The 20,375-nt window shown below is 42.5% G+C and overlaps 1 non-coding gene across 1 annotated transcript; it reads right to left on the bottom strand.

Moving 5' to 3' along the window:
• Positions 1–2,831: 2,831 nt before the first annotated feature.
• TRNAR-CCU (transfer RNA arginine (anticodon CCU)) lies at positions 2,832–2,904 on the bottom strand. The gene has a single exon. It is a non-coding gene; the product is annotated as a tRNA-Arg (tRNA).
• Positions 2,905–20,375: the final 17,471 nt, after the last annotated feature.

Genomic DNA, 20,375 nt, shown 5'->3' with positions numbered 1-20,375 from the left:
GGGGTCTCAAAGACACGCTCTAAAAATGCCTATTTCTAGACGGCTTTCAGCTTTGCCTTGCATATCCGAATCTGAGCATTTGATAACTTGCTTTTTCCCAGCCAGGCACTTGCCAGGAATAGAAATGCCATTTGCAAAGCTAATTGGTCTGGCTTGCAAATTCAATCTCAGCTAAAACATTTTTTTTAAAGACTGCTACTTTGAAAAAATAGAACAGAAAATGTTCTTTCTGTAATCAGTGCATCTAGAAGGTAAATATTTAGGCCCTGATTTATACTTTTTTGTGCCGCATTACGGTCATTTTTTGACGCAAAAGCGGCGCAACTTTACAAAATACAATTGTATTTTGTAAGTTTGCGCCGCTATTGCATCAATAAATGATGAAAATGCGGCGCAAAAAAAGTATAAACGAGGGCCTTAATGCCATGATTCAGTGTACTAGTCAGGTGTAAAATATGACCTCATGCATTGCAAAGCACACACTCCATAGGTGCCAGAGTGATATATCAAACAGCCAATATCATGACATCAGTGAAAAGAACTTCTCTGTGCCTAGCCAAATCCCACTCTATATGCATTTCAAATAATAGCTAACTAAAGGTATGCAGTGAGCTGCATCATCAAGCCAGACATAGACACGAATTGGCCATGGTAGTAGGTTTGGCACCGGCTACCAGCCGTGTGCTTTTCATTGTTTGTTATGTTCTATTACTGTTTTTGTAAACCTTTATGGTTGGGGGGGGGAACTTGTCCTTATTAAAAAAAAAACAAATTGGCTGAACGCTAAACAGTTTTGGTGTCAAAAAAGACAAACTACACATAGCCCCTTACAGAGAAGGGAAAGAGAAGAACTCCGTCACTCAAAGCGAAGTTATCCAATGGGTGAAGGGGGCTGACCCACTGCCCCTGCTGTAGTGGGCGGAACAAAAATGTGACTAACACAACAACAGACGAATGGATGGCGAGAGAGGGTTGCAAGCCCCTATAAATTAGGTATACTTTTGGTAAATTCAGAAGGTGTTGATTAACGCCAGACCTAAAACGGATCAAAAAACAAAATACAAAAGCCAGGGCTCCTTGAGGGCGATGGAGTGAGAATTATGAGAGGGTGAAGAATGCCAACTGTGATTTCTAGAGGTCATTTAGAGCTCATCAGTTGCAGTGGCCTCTTCCCGCTGTTTTGCTGAAAAGGCAGATGATTGCTGCTAACTTTGTTAAATACGCTGGAACTGCTGATAACATTAGTAACAGCAACAAAAGCAATAGTAGATCAGACCATTTTCAAAGCGCCCAACACGAACCGTGAGACCCCTTCACGCTTTTACAGGACCTAAGATTACAAAATGTAAAGAAAAACAAATTACTGCTGAACTTCGAGCGCGCTTAGAAACAATCTAAACCTCGGTTTAAAAATATAACTGCACAACCACCCCCAATTTTGTTATGGCTCTCTGTGGGTATTATTCTTTTAAGGTTCATATGAGTAAATCGGGTTGGTTTCTTACCCCTAGCCGGAGCCGCAGCAGAACGCACAGTGCAAAAGGGGCACCTACATAGTCTGTGAAACGTAGACAATACTCTTTTAAACTATCACAACCATCTCATGTATAAAACAACCACAATCCGTATATTACGTTTAAAAAGTTGCACATTTTTAAAAAGTTAAAAAGCGACCAATACCAACCATCACATTTAGCAAAATAAATGTACTAAATTTTTTTACTACACGTGAATGGGACATGCCATTTAATTTACAAATAGAAGAAGTCGGAAGTCTAATCCTGGTGTCGAGGAATGAACAGACTGTGTGATCCTGGGCGATCATTAGGTCGAGCACATCAGTGCGCAAGCGCTGCTTTTCCGACATATTGATGTGTATCTGGCCTTTTAATCACGCCCACTGCACGCCCATCACTATCACTCGTTTGTAGGCTTGCCCTTCAAAAATCCTTTGTTTTCCTTGGTAAATGCTTTGGTTTGTCGCTCCCTGAGGCGGTTTTGTTACCGCCTTGTACATCGCCCCTGTTACATGGGTAATTGCACTTTTGCCCATAACTTTGACTGTGAGCGTACTTGTTTTTCCTTTCGTGTCTGTCCTGCGCGTTTATGATGGCGCTTTGAATCGGCTATTTTTTTCCTCAGGCACACTTCAGTCCAGTGCTTAATTTGTAAATAAAAAGGTGCGGTGCCCAAAGCCTTCCTCTTAACAATTAAAAACGCGGCTGCTGGAATTAAATGTGTGAACACGAAGCCATCTCAGGCCTCTTCAATCCATATAAAGCCACTTCCTGCCCATTCAGTTCACTGTAGCAGCTTTCTATTTTCTCCCTTTGTGACGCTTTTTCGTTTTTCCCTTCCTGCGTCTTTTCCATATTTGTCTTTTGCTGCAGCAAATACGTGAGGCAGAAGAATAAGCCCCGGCCCGCAAAAATAAGTGCTGGTGCTCAGCACCGGAAACAACAAACACAAATTAAGCACTGCTTCTGTCTCTTGTGAACATTATGAGCCATATGTACTTTAAAGGCTTGAAATTTGGGTGATTCCAGGGGTTAAGCCTGTCCGGAAGTTCACATAAATTGTGTGCCGACAGCGTTTACAGGCTTGTCTCAAACACATCTCTTGCGGAATCACCGCAAAATACTACACCAGCCGGTATTTAGATTCATAGAAGTCCGGACTAAACCATTCCTTCTTGTCCAAATACATCGCTCCCAGTCTTGCAAAGACTCGTGTATCTATATAATTTCTCTTATTCTTTAATTCTGCTCCCTGTTGTGGTAAATGCGAGTGACAATAGATTAATATGGTGAAAGCATGTAAAAGTGTAACTTCACCCCAGATGGGACTCGAACCCACAATCCCTGGCTTAGGAGGCCAGTGCCTTATCCATTAGGCCACTGGGGCTGTATAGGTTGCATTGTGTTCCCAGTACATTTCCTAAAGGAAGTGCGCCTGTGAACATGCAGGACTTTGTACTAACGTCCGTTTTATTTCTCTCCCAGGCACATTATCGTCTTGTTTCCAGAGACACTGTTTTGTGTTTTGCAAACAACTTTACTGTCTATAGACCAATCTTTGCCATACTTTCAAAACTTCAACTGCTCAGTAGCAGAAATCTGCATCTAGGATGCATTCTAAATTGGCAGATCCTTGCGGAAAACACGCTGGAATGCTACATTGAGTCCATTAGGTAGACATAAGTGTCTGAATCATGAAGGTACATGAATCAAGGTGAAGGAGGATTCAAGCTGTCACAGAGCAGTTATGACCTGTTTAGCTTCTGTACCCTCGTCTCCCATGTCTGCTGTGGGCTGACTCGGGCAGTCCAGGCCATGCAGATGCTGTCAGCAGCGCCTGTTTTCTAGAGCACGGATTTGGGTTGGAAGTGGAGCTGAAGGTACAGAAGGTTTGGGATTACCAAAATGGCAGTTTTTTTTTTTCCTTTCGTGGAGAGGTGGGATTGGGAGGAGCTGGCCAGACCCCAGTGTCCAAATGATAAATTGGTGCACTGTCTCGATTTACACAAAGAAGCAGACCAAGACAATCCATCACTGCGGTCACACCAACAAGGGTCTGCACTTGGTGCATACATGACCTCTGACAGTTTTGCTTGTGCAGTGGAGAATGCGTTGGTTAAAGCTACTGTTAAACACCGTGACCCTGTTTTTTGATGGAAGCGTCCCGGGCTCTGCTTAAAGAGGGAGCAGGGTTTTCCCTCTAGGCGAGTGCCATGCTATTGCACATGCCGGCAGGAGCATGCCAGAGCTGTTCTTAGAACCCTGCAACCTCTTCCCAAGCAGTGCTGTTGGTAGTGCACCTTCTATTTGCTGCACAACAGTGCACTTTCTGACAAATTTTGTGGCATTACACCCCTGCCTTTAATATGGTGCAAGCACATAGGCAAAAAGCTCCCTCGTTTGCATAGGGTCCGCGCTCCCATTGAAATGAGGAAACATCCCCTTCTGATCTTTATGGAATATGGCTTGCACTGGTGCTATCCATACTACTGACGGGGCCACTCTGGCTTCAGCTGTTCCTTTCTTTAACACCAAAGTACATCAGGAGTTCAAACAATCGGCGCACACTACACTGTGGCCCCAGAGCACTTTGTGTATTATGGCCCCATGCATCCTATGCATTTAATTAGTTGGGTTGGAGAAGGAGGAGAGAAATGCAAAAGATGGGGATGATTGGCAGGCACCAGTAATTTCATTTTGGAATTTTTGAGAAAAGAGTGTAATGCTGATAATGTAGTTAGAAGAAGGTAGCATACCTTTTATTCTCCCCCTGGCCCCCCTCAATTTAGTGGAGCAGCAGACCTGGCACAGAAATAAATGCCAGACAGCCTCTATTGAGACCTAGGCCCATTCATGGGAAAGTGGCATAGTGTAGTAAGTCACCTTGCTGCACTGCATTACTGGTAAAGGGCAGGAATGTGACAGATTTAAGGCACACAGTATATTCCTGTCCTTTCCTCCCTGTGCTGGCGCTCAATGGGCTGCGTACACCAACACAGGCACCCTTGCACCATGATGCAAGAGTGCCCATGCTGCATGCAGTATTGTTTTTGTGCAGGAGGGTACCCCTTCCTGCACAAAAAAAGTCCTTAGAGGCATCTTCAGCTATCTATGTGGGCTGCAGGATGCAGGAGACATAGAAAGAGGAAGTTACAAGGAGAAATAAAAATATTTCTCCTTGTTGCGCCTCTCCAGGGAAAGTTATCCATTTGGTGCATTACCAAGCTTACAAGGTTTAAGTCTGGAAATGTGTCAAAAACCATGGGAGTTGCATGGGAATGTCTTCCATTTGCAAAGCAATGCAACACAGAATTATTCAATGGATTGCTCCATATTTTATGGAGTCACTCAAAACGATGCAAAGGGGTTTGCATGCCTTTAAAATATGACTTAGATGTTTGTGTCACGCAGCAAGGCCTACTAGTGCAAGGGGTTCGCCCTTCTCTACACAAAGTCCTCAGACCATATAGGAACAAGTTGGCACAGAAACTGAAATAAAAGGCAAAGTTTTATTAAACCTCATGAGGTGGTACCACAGTTCAAACAGCACCCTTCGGTAATGTTTGAAGTAGCACACTGAACTAAGAGAGCATGGTCCTTTTATACCCACGCAGGGGCTAAAAGAAGGTGGTACAATTATAGAAGCAAGACTTATATACATATAAGGTCATAAGGAAATGCACAGTCGACAGGTAGGAGGGGCTAACAGTTTTCAAGGACTAGTAGACACATTACTGTTGGTTACTAATTACTAACAGCTGCAGACCTTACTGGGCATGTGCAAAGTAGGAGATGCTAAATATAACTTGTCACTAGACAGATTTTCAAGAGTAGTTAACAGGAAGGTAGAACAGAGCACATGGCGAGCACATGGCAGCATGTGGCAGAGATAATGGCTGCCATGAATACAAAATGGATTCCGCAAAATGTTCACAATAGTTGCTAAATACAAGATGTCTTCTGCTAATGCTTAATCTAATCGCTAAGCATCACTCACACCTTGCGTAAATATGCCCCTAGTCTTGACTCTCCATTCAGGGTCTTGTATAGTTTTCCCCACTCCCTCAATGAAGGTGTACGTTTTCCATTACTACCCCTTTATTGGACGTACGTCTAGATGGGAAAGCTTTAAATAGATTTTTTTTAATTTATTCTCTGAAAATATGATCCTAGTTATTCATGGAGGACTGGGCATTGCAGAACTTGAGCTACTTGAAAGTCATTTTTGTGCGGTTACTATACCTGCCTCTTGTGTTGCCTGGTACCACACATATTAGCAATGTGTTGTTTGCTATGATCAGACAGACTGTTTTGTTTATTAAACTGTTGCTGTAAGGTTTCTTGACTGGCAGAACACCATTTCCAAATCTGTGCTTGTTGTAGTTGTTTGAATATTTTTAAATTCAGTCGGTTGCCCTTTGTAAGAACAAGTCCATATTCATGTCCAACAGCTAATCGTTTTGCTGTTCAAGGTACTATTTATTAAACATGGGTCTGTTACATTGTCCAAAGGGTGAATTTTGCCTCGTCCACACTGACCCAGCCATTGTGAAGGAATCTATAGTTTAGGATCACTTATCTTCGTTTGTGGTGGCATAGAGATTTGCTGACATTATATTTCTTGTTGGTGTTTTGCCTTAAATGAGCTGTCTGTGGTAATTATGTCATAAAACTCCTGAAATTCAGCTCTGTCTTTCATACTAATGAATGTGTGTTATCTCTTCACCCCTCGGTTATTCCTGTTTGAATATATTTCACTCCCTGTAGCTCATGCCTTACAGGTCTTTAAATTTCTAGGAGACCACTGACTGAAGAAAATGGGGAAGGAAGATGGGATTCCAGTTAAGGTGGCTCTCTGCTGTTGACCCCCTGTCCCCAAGGAGATTAGTGAAGGCTGTCAGGTGTGCCTCAGCTTTGTTTCTGTTGAACTTAAAACCGTAGGTGGCTCAATGAGTTACACTCACCCCATTAGTAATCTCCTAGTTCAGAGAACTGAACCTGTGCACCCGGGTAGGGTTACAGTGAAGTGACAACCAAAAGTAGCTTAGAGATGAGGATCTGCCAGCTGCAGTAGGCTTCCTGGGCATGGACAATGGCTGGTATATCCACAAAAACTAAGAGAAGTGAATCGTTGCTATAGCCTCACATTCTACCTCGGATGTAAATTAAAGTTATATATTGAAGTAGCAGAAGATGGCAGCAGCGTTTCCCTCCTTTTACCAACATCAGCTGCTTATAATGTATAGTTAAAAGCAAAAATGACATATGTAGAACATGACAGGCCTGCCTGAACGTCCACATGTTCTTATTCCTGAAGCCAGTGTGACAGCAGTGCAGGGAATATCCAAATATCAGTCAAGCACAAAGGGAGAAATATCTCCTTTTAGCAAAGACTGTTGCCTGCTGTAAGGTGAAAACTATCCCTATTTTCATGCCCTTAACATTAATGCTAAAAACACAGATTGATTTACGAACAATGAGTGTTAAAAAAGTTAAGATAATGCATGTCAGCGGTTTGGTTCCTCTCATTTCACATGTTTTACTTAATCTTGTATTCCCTAAGAGTGTTAGCTATTTCATCATGTTGTGTTTCTGTATTATTTTGTTCAACTTATTACTCTTGTATAGTTCATACTTTGAGTCATGCCAGGTGTGTATGAGGGGCTTTGATTGAGAGCTCAGGCACTCAGGCGAAGGCAAGCACAGTGCATGTCCGTGAACGGCCTCTCTACAGAACAATGTTTATGTATTCTAGTTGAAACTGAAATTCAGTGGAATGTGTAAAGGGGGTACACAGATGTCAAAATATTAACAAGGCAAAAGGAAATAAGTAGCTTAAATGTGAGTGAGTACAATGTGTTTGTAAGTGTTGAGGTTGATGCGAGGAAGTGCATTCAAGGAAGAGTGAAAAGTGGGTGCTGTGGGGGGAAAAAGAATTGAAGACCTGCAGTTCGACCAGATGTGAGAGAAAAACGTCATACATACCTAACATAAAGAGCACATAACTGAAGGCTGTAGCTGTTTCCACACTCCTAAATACTTTTGAATTCACAGTAGCAGTTTCAGAGGCAAAACATTTCCAATGTTAAACGAGTAACAATTATTTGTTGCAAATAAATATCTTAAACAGCTAAGAACCACTGACAAAGCCAATCCTACTGACAGATTTTAAGTGTATCTCAGTTGTTATATATTTGAATACAGTTCCATTTTTGTGAGAAACAAAAATACTGGTTGGGTGCCACTCTATAGGAATCAGAAATGTATTTTACATGTTCCCTTTTAGAGAGCCCACACTATTTTAATCCCACTTAAAGACCTGGCTGCACACATTTCTATATGACTGATTACAGCCAGTAGCTGTAGGTTCTTCCGAAGCCTGGTTAGAACATTGTTTTCTAAATTGATGCCACATGCAGTGTGGGACACTTGGCAAGCACACTTTGTAAAGGGCTTGAAGTTGTTGTGCAGTGCAATTTCTTATTACAGTAAATATTGAAAATATTAATGCAGTAAGCTAACAGGCAGTTTTTAGGGTCGAGCGCGCAAGCTCTCTAGCCTGTTTTAGTCCCTCTGTGGGATTTTAACCACACCCACCACACACCCATCAGTTTTGCTGGTTTGTGGGCTTGCCTTATAAAATTAGCTTGATTTTATTTGTGAAAGGCATACTTACGTCATGCCTTTTCCAGGGCTTAGCCCTCCTCAAGTGCTTCGACCAACTACTGAAAACATACAAGTCTCTGTGTTTTCTGCATGGCTTCTATACTATTTTTTTCTATTTATTTCATATGCAGCGCGATCTTGCTGGGCGGTAATGGAGCGCTTTGCATGACAACGACCCAGTTACATGGGTAATTGCATAACTGGCGATAGGTTTGACTGCAAGCGAACTTCTGTTTCCTTTTGTGTATCTCCTTCATGTTTCACGCTCATGCCGAGGCCCTTTAAATCACTTATGTGAAACTATTTTACTTTTCATTTTCAATATATGTGGCAAGAAAAGTCTGGTTAGGACTTTACAACTCTAATACCTCTAAGCCGAGCAAAAGAGAGACCCATTGCATTGCAAATGCTTGTTTTATGTCTTGCGGTTTTGAAGCAGTTAGAAACCAGTTGAATAATATTATCAAGCCCTCTTGAAAACTATTGCTTCCAGGTTAAGGACTGAGTTACCACCACCCTATTCTGACAAGCTTGAGATCCGGCTAAAGCTGCCTTGTCTGAGATGTGCTAATCCCATTGTCCATTTGGGTGCTGGACACCTGAACTGTTGGCAGGAGGGTACTGTCTATGTGTGTGAGAGGGGGGTATAGGTGTCAAAGTAAGCCTCAGCAAGGCCTACTAGTGCAAGGGGTTCGCCCTTCTCTACGCAAAGTCCTCAGACCATATAGGAACAAGTTGGCACAGAAACTGAAATAAAAGACAAAGTTTTATTAAACCTCATGAGGTGGTACCACAGTTCAAACAGCACCCTTCGGCAATGTTTGAAGTAGCACACTGAACTAAGAGAGCATGGTCATTTTATACCCAAGCAGGGGCTAAAAGAAGGTGGTACAATTATAGAAGCAAGTCTTATATACATATAAGGTCATATGGAAATGCACAGTCAACAGGTAGGAGGGGCTAACAGTTTTCAAGGACTAGTAGACACATTACTGTCGGTTATTAATTACTAACAGCTGCAGACCTTACTGGGCATGTGCAAAGTGGGAGATGCTAAATATAACTTGTCACTAGATAGATTTTCAAGAGTAGTTAACAGGAAGGTAGAACAGAGCACATGGCGAGCACATGGCAGCATGTGGCAGAGATAATGGCTGCCATGAATACAAAATGGATTCCGTGAAATGTTCACAATAGTTGCTAAATACAAGATGTCTTCTGCTAATGCTTAATCTAATCGCTAATAAATTACAACAGACGACCCTTTCAGCATTAGCTGAAGACATTCGTCTTTCTGGGATAATCAAAATATTCATCTTGTATATTTATGCTCATCATTTCAGCTATTTCCTTATCTAACATGTGTTGTGCTTTCATTTCGGTAATATTTCTTTTGGTAGGCATACAAGCAGTAATACACATGGAGCAGAACATGGGACCACACTGAATACAGATACAGTATGTGCAAAATATTGCAATCATTACACACAGGATAGTCAGTAGTTTCCAGCCCCAAGCGGAAACAAGAGCCCAAAACCATCCAGAAAAAGTCCAAGTACCAGTCTCTGTGGGAATTTCTGCAGCAATTTTATGCAATTTAGATAGTGCATCATATACTGAAGGTGAGTGATCTGGAATGAAAACGCAGCATCTACTAACGATGATGCGACATGCACCACCTCGATCAGCTAATATCACATCTAGGGGCCAGATGTAGCAAAAAAGCAATTTGCGACTTGCAAATTGCGAGTCCCTGCGACTCGCAATTTGCAAGTCGCAAATTGCTATGCAGTACGGTGTCTCAGACACCGACTGCAACTCGCAATGTGGTCGCAATGACCCACCTCATGAATATTCATGAGGTGGGTTGCAAATTGCGGCCCCATTGCGAGTATAGGCACTCGCTAACATGGAGGCCTGCTGACGTCAGCAGACCTCCATGTTAGCGACCTGCTTTTAAATAAAGCAGTTTTTTTTTTTTTAAGTGTAGCCTGTTTTCCTTAAGGGAAAACGAGCTGCACTTAAAAAAAAACCGAAACCTTTAGTTTCGGGTTTTTTTCAGGGCAGGGAGTGGTCCCTTGGACCACTCCCTGCCCTGAAAAAATATTTTGGGGTCCAGTCACAAACTGGAAGGGGTCCCATGGGGACCCCTTCCAATTTGCGATTGGGTTACCATCCACTTGAAGTGGATGGTAACTGCGATGCCATTATGCGGTCGCAAATGGTATTGCATCCCAATGCGACTCACAAATAGGAAGGGAACACCCCTTCCTATTTGCGAGTCGGAAATGCATATTGCGAGTCGGTAACGACTCGCAATATGCATTTCTGAATTGCAAACCCACGTTTGCGAGTCGCAAACGGCAATTTTTGCCGTTTGCGAGTCGCAAACGGGTTGCTACATCTGGCCCCTAGTACCATACGATTTTGGAGCGCTACAATCCTCGCAATTTGGAGCTCCTCTGTAATATTCCCAAGTGCCAGAGCTGCCTGATTGGTAACAGCTTCCACAACCCAAGTCAATCGTCTCACTTTCCTACTGTTTAACGCAGCACCCACAAAGGAGAACAACCCTAAATTAAAATCAACATATTTTTGCAGGCTAGTGTCCCTTTGGTCTACCTCATTTATACTTATTGTCCTTTTATATCTATTTTTAATGATGTAATTGAACAGTTTAAAATCTCGGTGATATGATGCAGGTGCCAAAAACACAGGGGGTAACACACCTGACCACCCAACAGGTAGTTGGTAATATCCATAGTTACCACAAACAAAATATGTATTATGTGAAGCCGTAAAACTACTATTATTTACACCCTCAATAGTTGAAATCAAGGTACAATCGCTTGTCCCCACTGGAATTCGCCCAATGCTACGTATACATAAATCTGCTTTAGTTTTTGTAACAGAAACCACAAATTGTTCTTTCTTGTCAGAGTCTCTTATATTTGTGAAGACATACGGTATTGAAACATTGTCCGGTTGATACTCTTCCCATTCCCATTAAGTTCCTTTGGCTTGGGGATACCCATCTTTGTCTTGGTAGCATACTTTATTAAGGTAAAAAAGAAGTCCGCCCTCTGTACGTTTCCCAGATGCAATCAAAAGCGTATACCAAGCTTGACAAGAACCATTGTGTGAAAAAGGAAGAGGAATGAAAGGTGTTCCTCCTTTCTTTTGATGCGCAGGTATCATTCCACATACCCAACAGTTAGTAGTATTTGTAGCATTATGAGTATGATGCAACATCTGAATGAAAGTATTATTGAAGTACGATTGATGGTGATTCTGCTCCTGATAGGGAAGCGTAAAGTAATAGTGATCCTCTGGTACTGGAGTAGTGGCAACAAAAAACTCACAAGCAGGAGACTTCTTTTCAACAAACCAGATGATTATTGCTATAACCAGCAAAACAACAACAAACCCCATAGTACTAATGATCACTTTGTTATTCATTTTAGCAACAGTGATAATCGACCCTTCCAGAAATTAATTAAAAACAATTGTTGGAGCTCTTATCCCTGGGCAGCCGCTGATTTCTTCACCACGGGCCAAGACGGGTGTCACTACTGTAATGAATGACTGATCCCCCCCTTGCCACATTGGCTCTCCGTATCACTAACCCAGGGCGGTAGCTTAACCAATTTTCTTCAGCACTACATATTCTTTCCTCGGTCTCAAATTATATCGTGATACTCCAGAAATCGTATGGTCCGGGAAGAACTCCGCAGATTCATCAGGTGATATAGCACGGCCTTTCTCCGTAGTCAAGATCTCTTGATGATCGGTCAGCACAGCAGGTTCCACCAAGGTAGGTAGCACTCTCTTGCAGTGAGTACTATGGACCCAATTCTTTCGGTTCGTCACTCGAACTGCTGTCCTTGTCGCAAGGAGCACCTGCTCTGGGCCTCACCACCTTGGTTCCAAGCTGCTTGATCTTTCAAAGGTCTTAATCATCACCTGGTCACCAGATCGGAGTTCATGGCCTTCACCTGTAGATCTGTCAGGAAGTGCTTCTTGAACCTGTTAATGAATAGAAACAAAATTGTCGGTTAACTGTGCCAAATAATCATTCATCAGGACACAAGGTACATCATATACAGAATTTGGCTAAGGAACTCCCCAAATGTTCATTGGCCTTCCAAATACTATTTCATAGGGGGTAAGGCCTGTTTGAGGGTGTGGTACTGACCTAATAGACAATAATGCCAACGGTAATGCATCCGGCCAAGTTAAAGATGTGGAAGCCTGTATCTCCGCTAACTTCAGCTTCAAAGTAGCATTATACCTTTCCACCAACCCTGCTGATTGTGGATGGAAAACCGCATGGAACTTCTGTTTGATCCCTAATCCTTTCAGGACATATTTAATATCTTCCCAAACAAAATGAGGTCCGTTATTATTCCATAAAAGTCTGCAAACACCAAACCTAGGGAAAAATTCTTTCAAAAGCACCTACGCCGTGGTAATGGCAGTATTATCCTTTGTCGGGTACGCCTCTATACATTTACTGAAGGCACATACCACCACCAAGACATACTTTAAATTGTTGCAGCGTTCAAGCTGAATATACTCCATTTGTAGAACTTCGAAAGGTGCAGTTAGTGTAGCAAACCCTCCCGCAGGAGTTCGTGTCCCTTTTCCAGGATTGTATTGTAAACAGATCAAACAAAACTGTACTACTCTCATAGCTGTACTGGAAATTTCTGGATGCTCCCAAACTTGCGTAAGCAACTTCGTTATTGTTGAAGCTCCAACATGTGCCAGCCCATGTGCCATCTGAACCATAGGCTGTACAAAAGCTATAGGCAATTTCCATTAATCCATCTGCTTATTCCGCCAACAGCTCTCATCATCCAATTCTCCTTCTTCAGACCAATGCTCACGTTCTTTCACAGAAGCAGATTTCTGTATATCTAATACGTCTTGTCTAGCATCATGCCAACGTTCAGCTTGTGACTTCACTACATACATAGAAGTAGTACTTCGCTGCATCGCAGTCTCATGTGCTACGCGGCCCACAAGGTCATTAGCTTGCCCTATCTTATCAGTCACTCTCTTGTGTGCACTACATTTCACAATAACTATTTTCTTTGGATATGTCACTGCAGTCAAGAGGTTATGCACTAATTCTCAGTGCATTATCTGCTCCCCGTGGGATGTGAGAAAGCCTCTCTCCTTCCAAAGCAAACCAAAATCATGAGCCACTCCAAAAGCATAGCGGCTGTCTTTATAAATGTTCACACATAAGTCAGTACTAAATTCACATGTTTGTGTCAAAGCTATTAGTTCAGCTGCTTGAGCTGACTTCTGTGGTATACGAGCTGTCTCCACTACCGTGTGTATTGTGGTGATTGCATATGCAGCTGAGGTCGTACCGTCTGGCAACTTCAAACAAGACCCATCAACCCACAATTCCCTGTCTACATCTGGAAGGGGCGAATCTTGCAAATCAATATGACCCTTTGTCTGTTCTTCGGTAAGGAATATACAATCATGTGTTTCTTGTGACTGAGGCTGAGTCACCGGATATGGCAACAAAATGGCTGGGTTTAGTGTTGCACATCTCTTCAGTGTAATGTGAGGAGCCAGCAATGTCAATTCATATCCTTTCAGGCGAGCGCTAGTTAAATGTTGCGTCTTTGTTTAATTTAAAAGAGCATCAACCGCATGGGGTACTAACAGCAACAGCTTATGTGACAAAACTATCCCTTCACTCTGACGTATTGACACAGCTGTTGCCGCAACTGAACAAAAACACCCAGGCAATGCTCGAGGGACAGGATCAAGTACTGCTGAAAAATATGCCCAGGGACGCTGCTTATCGCCATGTGTCTGTACTAAAACTGACAACGCACATCCATCTTTCTCATGTACGTAAAGTGCAAAAGGCTTTGTGTAATCTGGAGTACCTAACACTGGTGCTGAACAAATGGCTTGTCGTAGCTGCCGGAAAGCAGTCTCACATTCATCTGTCCATGGGAGGGACATTGGAGTATCTTCAGTCAAAAGTGCTAGCAAAGGTTTGACAATGTGTGAAAACCCTAATATCCATTGCCTAAAAAAAGAAGTAAGACCAAGGAATGCACAAACATCTTTCTGGGTATAGGGTACTGGTGTGTTTAAAATTGCTTGAATACGATCTGATTTAAGTACATGGCCCTCCTTAGACAAAAGGTGAACTAAATAGGTTACCTTTGGTCTACAATATTGCAATTTCTTTTGTGACACTTTATGATGGTGTGAAACAAGAAAAGAAAGTAAGGACAAAGTGCACTTTTCCCATTGCTCAGGGGTATCAGCTGCCAGCAAAATATCATCGACATATTGTATGAGAGCCACACCTTCAGGCAAAACAAAAGAATCAAGTTGTCGTTTTAACGATTGACTATAAATACTAGGACTCTCAGTATAGCCTTGAGGAACTCTGCAAAATCTAAATGATTGTTTATTCAAAGTAAAACCAAACAAATATTGGCTGTCAGGATGAATAGGAATCGAAAAGAAAGCATTCTTCAAGTCTATCACAGAGAACGTAGTTGCTGTCGGGGGAACCAAAGTAAGAAGTGTTGTGATGTCAGATACCACAGGATATTGTGGTACCACAATCTTATTCACTTCTCGTAAATCAATAATGAATCAGTAAATCCTAGTATCAGTATCCTTTTTCAGAATAGGAAGAATCGGACTGTTACAAACATTATACGGAACTTCCTCAACAACTCCAACTGCAATAAGATCATGCACAATTCGTGTGAGTGCTTCTTCGCCCTCCTGTGAAAATTTGTATGGAGGCAAACATGGCAATACAGCTCCCTCCTTGACACTAATATGTACCGGTGGAATAATCATTTGTCCCACATCAGTATCTGAAGTAGCCCACAAAGTACTGGGAGTGAAGCTAATGCAAAATCCTCTTTAACAAGACAAACTCTTTCAATCACAGGATGATTATCATTCAAAATAACACGCACCCCTTCAGGAGCGCCTCGTATTGTAGCCCTGAAATACTTGAGCATATCAAGACCCACAATATTGTCTGGTGTATTTGGATAAAGCAAAAACGGACATGGAGCAGTAAATTTATCAACATGGAATGCAAGTGGTTGTGACAATGGGCTGGGGGAAGGTGTTCCATCGAAACCTATCGATGTAATGGTTAAGCCAGACAGGGGAGCCCTTGGAACCAATTGTTTAGACAAGGCGCTACGAGTAGCTCCTGTATCAACCAGAAACGGATCAGTAGAACCCAAAACATGTGCTGTAACATAGGGACCCCTCTGATCTACAGGAACTTCAACTGATTCCTTACCCCATCCTAGGCAATCCTATGCATAAGCAGAATCTTGGAAATCAGACTGCACATAGTTAGACATTTGGTATTGGTTCTATCTATCAAAAGTGTTAAACTCATCCTGCCCTCGTACATTAGCATCAACCCTAGAATGATCATTCGTGCTTCTTCTAGGCCCTGAATATCCTGAGCGATTTCTCATTTGTCACCGACCACGTGAATACTGCTGAACACGTAGTGCTGGACAATCGGCAGCCCAATGCCCAAATTTCTTACAATACACACACTGATCAACAGACAAATTTGAACGAGTGTAAGAAGAACCATAAGATCCAAGTCCACCTCTATCACTACCTCTAAAAGGCAGATCATAAGCTTGAACCAACATAACCTTCGTCTTTAATTCTTTAATCTTTTTATCCTTGCTACCTTTTGCTTCTAATTCCTGACGTTCATAATACTGAGCCATAGTCAAAAGAGAAACCGGAATTGAGGTAGTCCATGAACGTTCATTAGCTTTTAGATGACTAGCTATTCCTAGTAACTGATTTGTGACATATTTATCGACAAACAAATGTCTGCCCGTATCATCTGACAATAACTGGCCGCTAAAATCATGAAATGCTTCTTCAAAGCATGTAAAGAAATCAGAGACCGATTCATCTGCCTTTTGCTTACAAGACGCTAAAACAGTCCAATCTATCTTTTTAGGGGGAATAATTGGTTTTAACTTAACTAATATGGCTGCGGGAAGATCTAGAATCAACTGATACAGCTTTTTCGCAGGTTCCCTATCCCCGTCCATCTGTTCTAATTCTTTCCATGACGCCCCAAAAACTACACGATCATCAACTTTATGAACCGTTCTCCACATATCTGGCGGTAATATCAATCCGAAAAATAAATCAATGTCAGCCAAAGTCATAGTACAAGAACTAATTGCTCACTCACCTTCCTCATAAAGGGCGGCTGGATTTCTACACGGATCAGGTAATGCTGTTTTACGTGCCATTACATCTGCCCTATTCCAAGGAGTATACACTCAATTATAAATAAAATAACCATTAGCATCAACAGAAGTTTTATCATCACTTGTACCCGATCCTTTAGGAGGAAAATAGAAAGGCGCGGCCTCCCACATTGGTTTCGCGTGAACTATCATAGTCTTATCTTTTCCGAAGATGGAAGCTTGCACCCCGCCGGTCTGAGATGTCCATGCAACTACATCCACGGCCCTTTTCTCCTCTTGCAAATGGACTGCCGCAACACATAATTTCACCAAACGCCTGATTGCATCAGCCACCTGGGAGAAAACAAAAATATCATCACGCATTTGCTTATGATCAGCTGCTACATCATCGGGCTCTAACTCATCAGAATATTTCTGAAATAGTTCAATAACTTCTGTGCCAAATGCCTCAGCAAAATATAGCTGCTCCTTTTCCGTCCACCCTTTCATGTTGTCTAAAAGTTCAGAAGCAGAGACAACGCTACAAATTGTTTTACGAGCAGTAGATCTAAGCTCAGACGCACAGTCAGCAGGCAACATAGAGCGATTGTCTCGTATCTTCTGTTGCTCTGAACCGGAGACCTCAGCTAACTCATGAGGGGCAGAAGGAACGACATACGTAGGTGGATGGTGATCTAGTAACAAAAAATCATCGTACGGTTTATTAAGGATAGGATAGAGAGGTAGCCGAACAGTGTATTGGTCAGTTACCTGTAATTTACGTTCTTTCTCTTCTATCTACTTTAAATCGTTTATTTATTTATTTCTCATTTCCAATGCTTTCACATATACATTCTTCCGCTGCTCTTTCTCAAGCAAGGCTTGCTCACGCTTCACTCGTCCACGCACTTCTTTCTCCCACATTCGTACACAGTCAAACATATCTTGTCTAGACCTTCGCTTACACATACATTGTTCCACATACTCAATCTTTCGCAAATCAAATGACCCATGCATAGGCCAACGTAACTCAGGATCCGCACAAGTGTATTTATTCCATAATGTGCTGTACATTATAGAAGAAAGACCATGTTTAACGTACATATCCCTATTGGGCTTCCCCTCTGGGGGTGCCGGTTGAGATTCTTCCAGTCTCAAATTGGTACCATTACAAAAGCAACACATCCTACGAAGTGCGCTATAAACAGGCATGCCAAAAATAGTGCAGAATATGCAGTATTATAATCAAAGTAGCACTTAAGGTGCCGTTCAAATCAAAATTAAATTGGAGAAAATTCTCCTCATTACCTGCCTATATAAATTGCAATTTATATATCAATTCAAAGGACACAAGTTGACTAGTCACCCAAAACACGAGAGCCACAGTAAGTGGTGAAACAAAGGCATCAAAACCCATAGCAAGTGCCGTAAAATGGCTCTTACCAATCACAGGGCGTCCAGGTTCCAACTGCCAAGTTCTAAAATCGACCAAATGGTCACTGCACTACGAATGAACAAAAAGGATCTCAGTCGAGGACCAACGCCACCTGGATGGTCAAATCAGAAAGAAGGGAAAAACGCCATGGTTGCCAAGACTTGGGTCTCCTCAGGCATTGATCGTCCGCAGCGCGATCCCAATCCTTCATCGTGACCAATCCATTGGGCGTCCGAGTCACCGGTGAGTCCCTGTTCGGGCGCCAATTTGTCGAAGTAAGCCTCAGCAAGGCCTACTAGTGCAAGGGGTTCGCCCTTCTCTGCACAAAGTCCTCAGACCGTATAGTTAGAAGCTGGCACAGAAACTGAAATAAAAGACAAAGTTTATTAAACCTCATGAGGTGGTACCACAGTTCAAACAGCACCCTTCGGTAATGTTTGAAGTAGCACACTGAACTAAGAGGGCATAGTCCTTTTATACCCACGCAGGGGCTAAAAGAAGGCGGTACAATTATAGAAGCAAGACTTATATACATATAAGGTCATATGGAAATGCACAGTCGACAGGTAGGAGGGGCTAACAGTTTTCAAGGACTAGTAGACACATTACTGTCGGTTACTAATTACTAACAGCTGCAGACCTTAATGGGCATGTGCAAAGTGGGAGATGCTAAATATAACTTGTCACTAGACAGATTTTCAAGAGTAGTTAACAGGAAGGTAGGACAGAGCACATGGCGAGCACATGGCAGCATGTGGCAGATAAAAATGGCTGCCATGAATACAAAATGGATTCCGCGAAATGTTCACAATAGTTGCTAAATACAAGATGTCTTCTGCTAATGCTTAATCTAATCGCTACTGAATTACAACATAGGGACAGATACATTTTTGAAGGATGGCGCCCTCCGCCCCCAAAGGGACTAACCAAACTCCACTCCAAGAGATCTATAATGCCATTTAGCTATTACTTTCTAGGGCCTAATGCTTCACGCCATCTTCAGGGCTGTAAGTACTAATAAATTATTCAATTCAGAGATGATAAGAGCAGTATGTCGCCTCAAATTAAGGACTATTCTTCGTACATGAAGACATGTGCCACCCAAGCAAGGGGCGGGGAAGAGATGTAAAATAGCATTTCAAACCTGAGAAGTGTGAGTTCTACCTAATGACAGGCAGAACAGCACCCAGATGCCTAACAGTTGCAAGGCTTTGAGCTTTACAGTGGCTCCTGAGAACAGCAGTGACATTAGGATATTTCCTGCTCCGAAGGCCTCAGTTGGCACCAAGCCACAACCTTTGGTAAAGACGGAAAACCTCCATTAAAAAAGTTTAATATAGTGCTTATGGGAAAATCTGTGGTTATTTTCAGTGTGTTTTACCTATAGGGTAAATCTGTCCTAAAGTACAGTTTCGCTCCATTTAGGCCTGCAGGTGCCAAACGGGTAAAAATTGCACAGCAAGTTTGAATTAGCAGTCCCCATCACAATACAATCCCATTTTCTCCATACAAAATGAACAATTATCAGTGATTAACCCCGTGCCTGAGAGAGAAAAGGGTGTGGTAGAAATCTGCATGTGATAACTAGCTTTTTAAACTTCAGCTGGGCCAAACCGTCAATGTAACACTCCGACTGCCATGGTGGTAATGACCACCGGGCTGGAGAGTACAGTCTCCAGCCCGGCGGCCTTCACTCGGCCGTCCATGGTAATATGACCCCGCCCACCGCCACGGTTTCTGTGGCTTCTGTACTGCCACGAAAACCATGATGGTAGGCACTATCAGTGCATGGGAATTCCTTCCCTGGCACTGATAGGGGTCTCCCCCGCCCCCAGGCAGAATTCCGCCTACGGTCATATTTTGGTGGACGGTTCAGAACCACAATGATGGTTTGTTGGCGGTTGTCGCAGTGGCAGTAGGCTGCATTTGCCGCCATTGTAATAATGAGGGCCTGTGTTTCTAATTGGGTGAGTTTCTTTAAACTCTGTCAGCACTCTCGTTTTCCCCCAATATTAATTTATAACCTGCCCCATTGTTTTACGTACTGCAAATTCCTGCCTTTTAGCAATATGATGGGAGCCTATACATTTGAAAGACAGTCTCTACAGCCCTCCACCACTTGACCTTTTGGCTCCCCGAACAAAAAACAGATGTTCAAGAAGCTGATTGTTCCAGACCAAATCCAAACTTAAACCAGATAGCGTCAAAATGGCTCCAAAGCATGTGTTACAAGTGCAACCTAGCTGTGCCTTATGTAGTGCGGATTTAACAATCCCTGCATACAAAGGGCTGTTACACTAACCTTCAGTCCCGTTTGATGGTGCCACATAACACAGAGCACTTCAGAGATGGGAAACCCAACTGACATATGTCGTGGCAGTTCACATTTTGGTTCACATCATCCTTTACAAAGATCATTGTTTTGAATATTCGTTGCCTATCCTGGTAAAATACAAGGAGGTGCTGTGCCGTGAAAGCACCCCATCCCCTTTCAAAGAACAAATCCAGAGC

Source organism: Pleurodeles waltl, chromosome 12 (assembly GCF_031143425.1).
Source record: "Pleurodeles waltl isolate 20211129_DDA chromosome 12, aPleWal1.hap1.20221129, whole genome shotgun sequence".
Lineage (NCBI taxonomy): Eukaryota > Metazoa > Chordata > Amphibia > Caudata > Salamandridae > Pleurodeles > Pleurodeles waltl.
The sequence above is the reverse complement of the archived record's forward strand: the minus strand, read 5'-3'. Positions and strand labels throughout refer to the sequence as shown.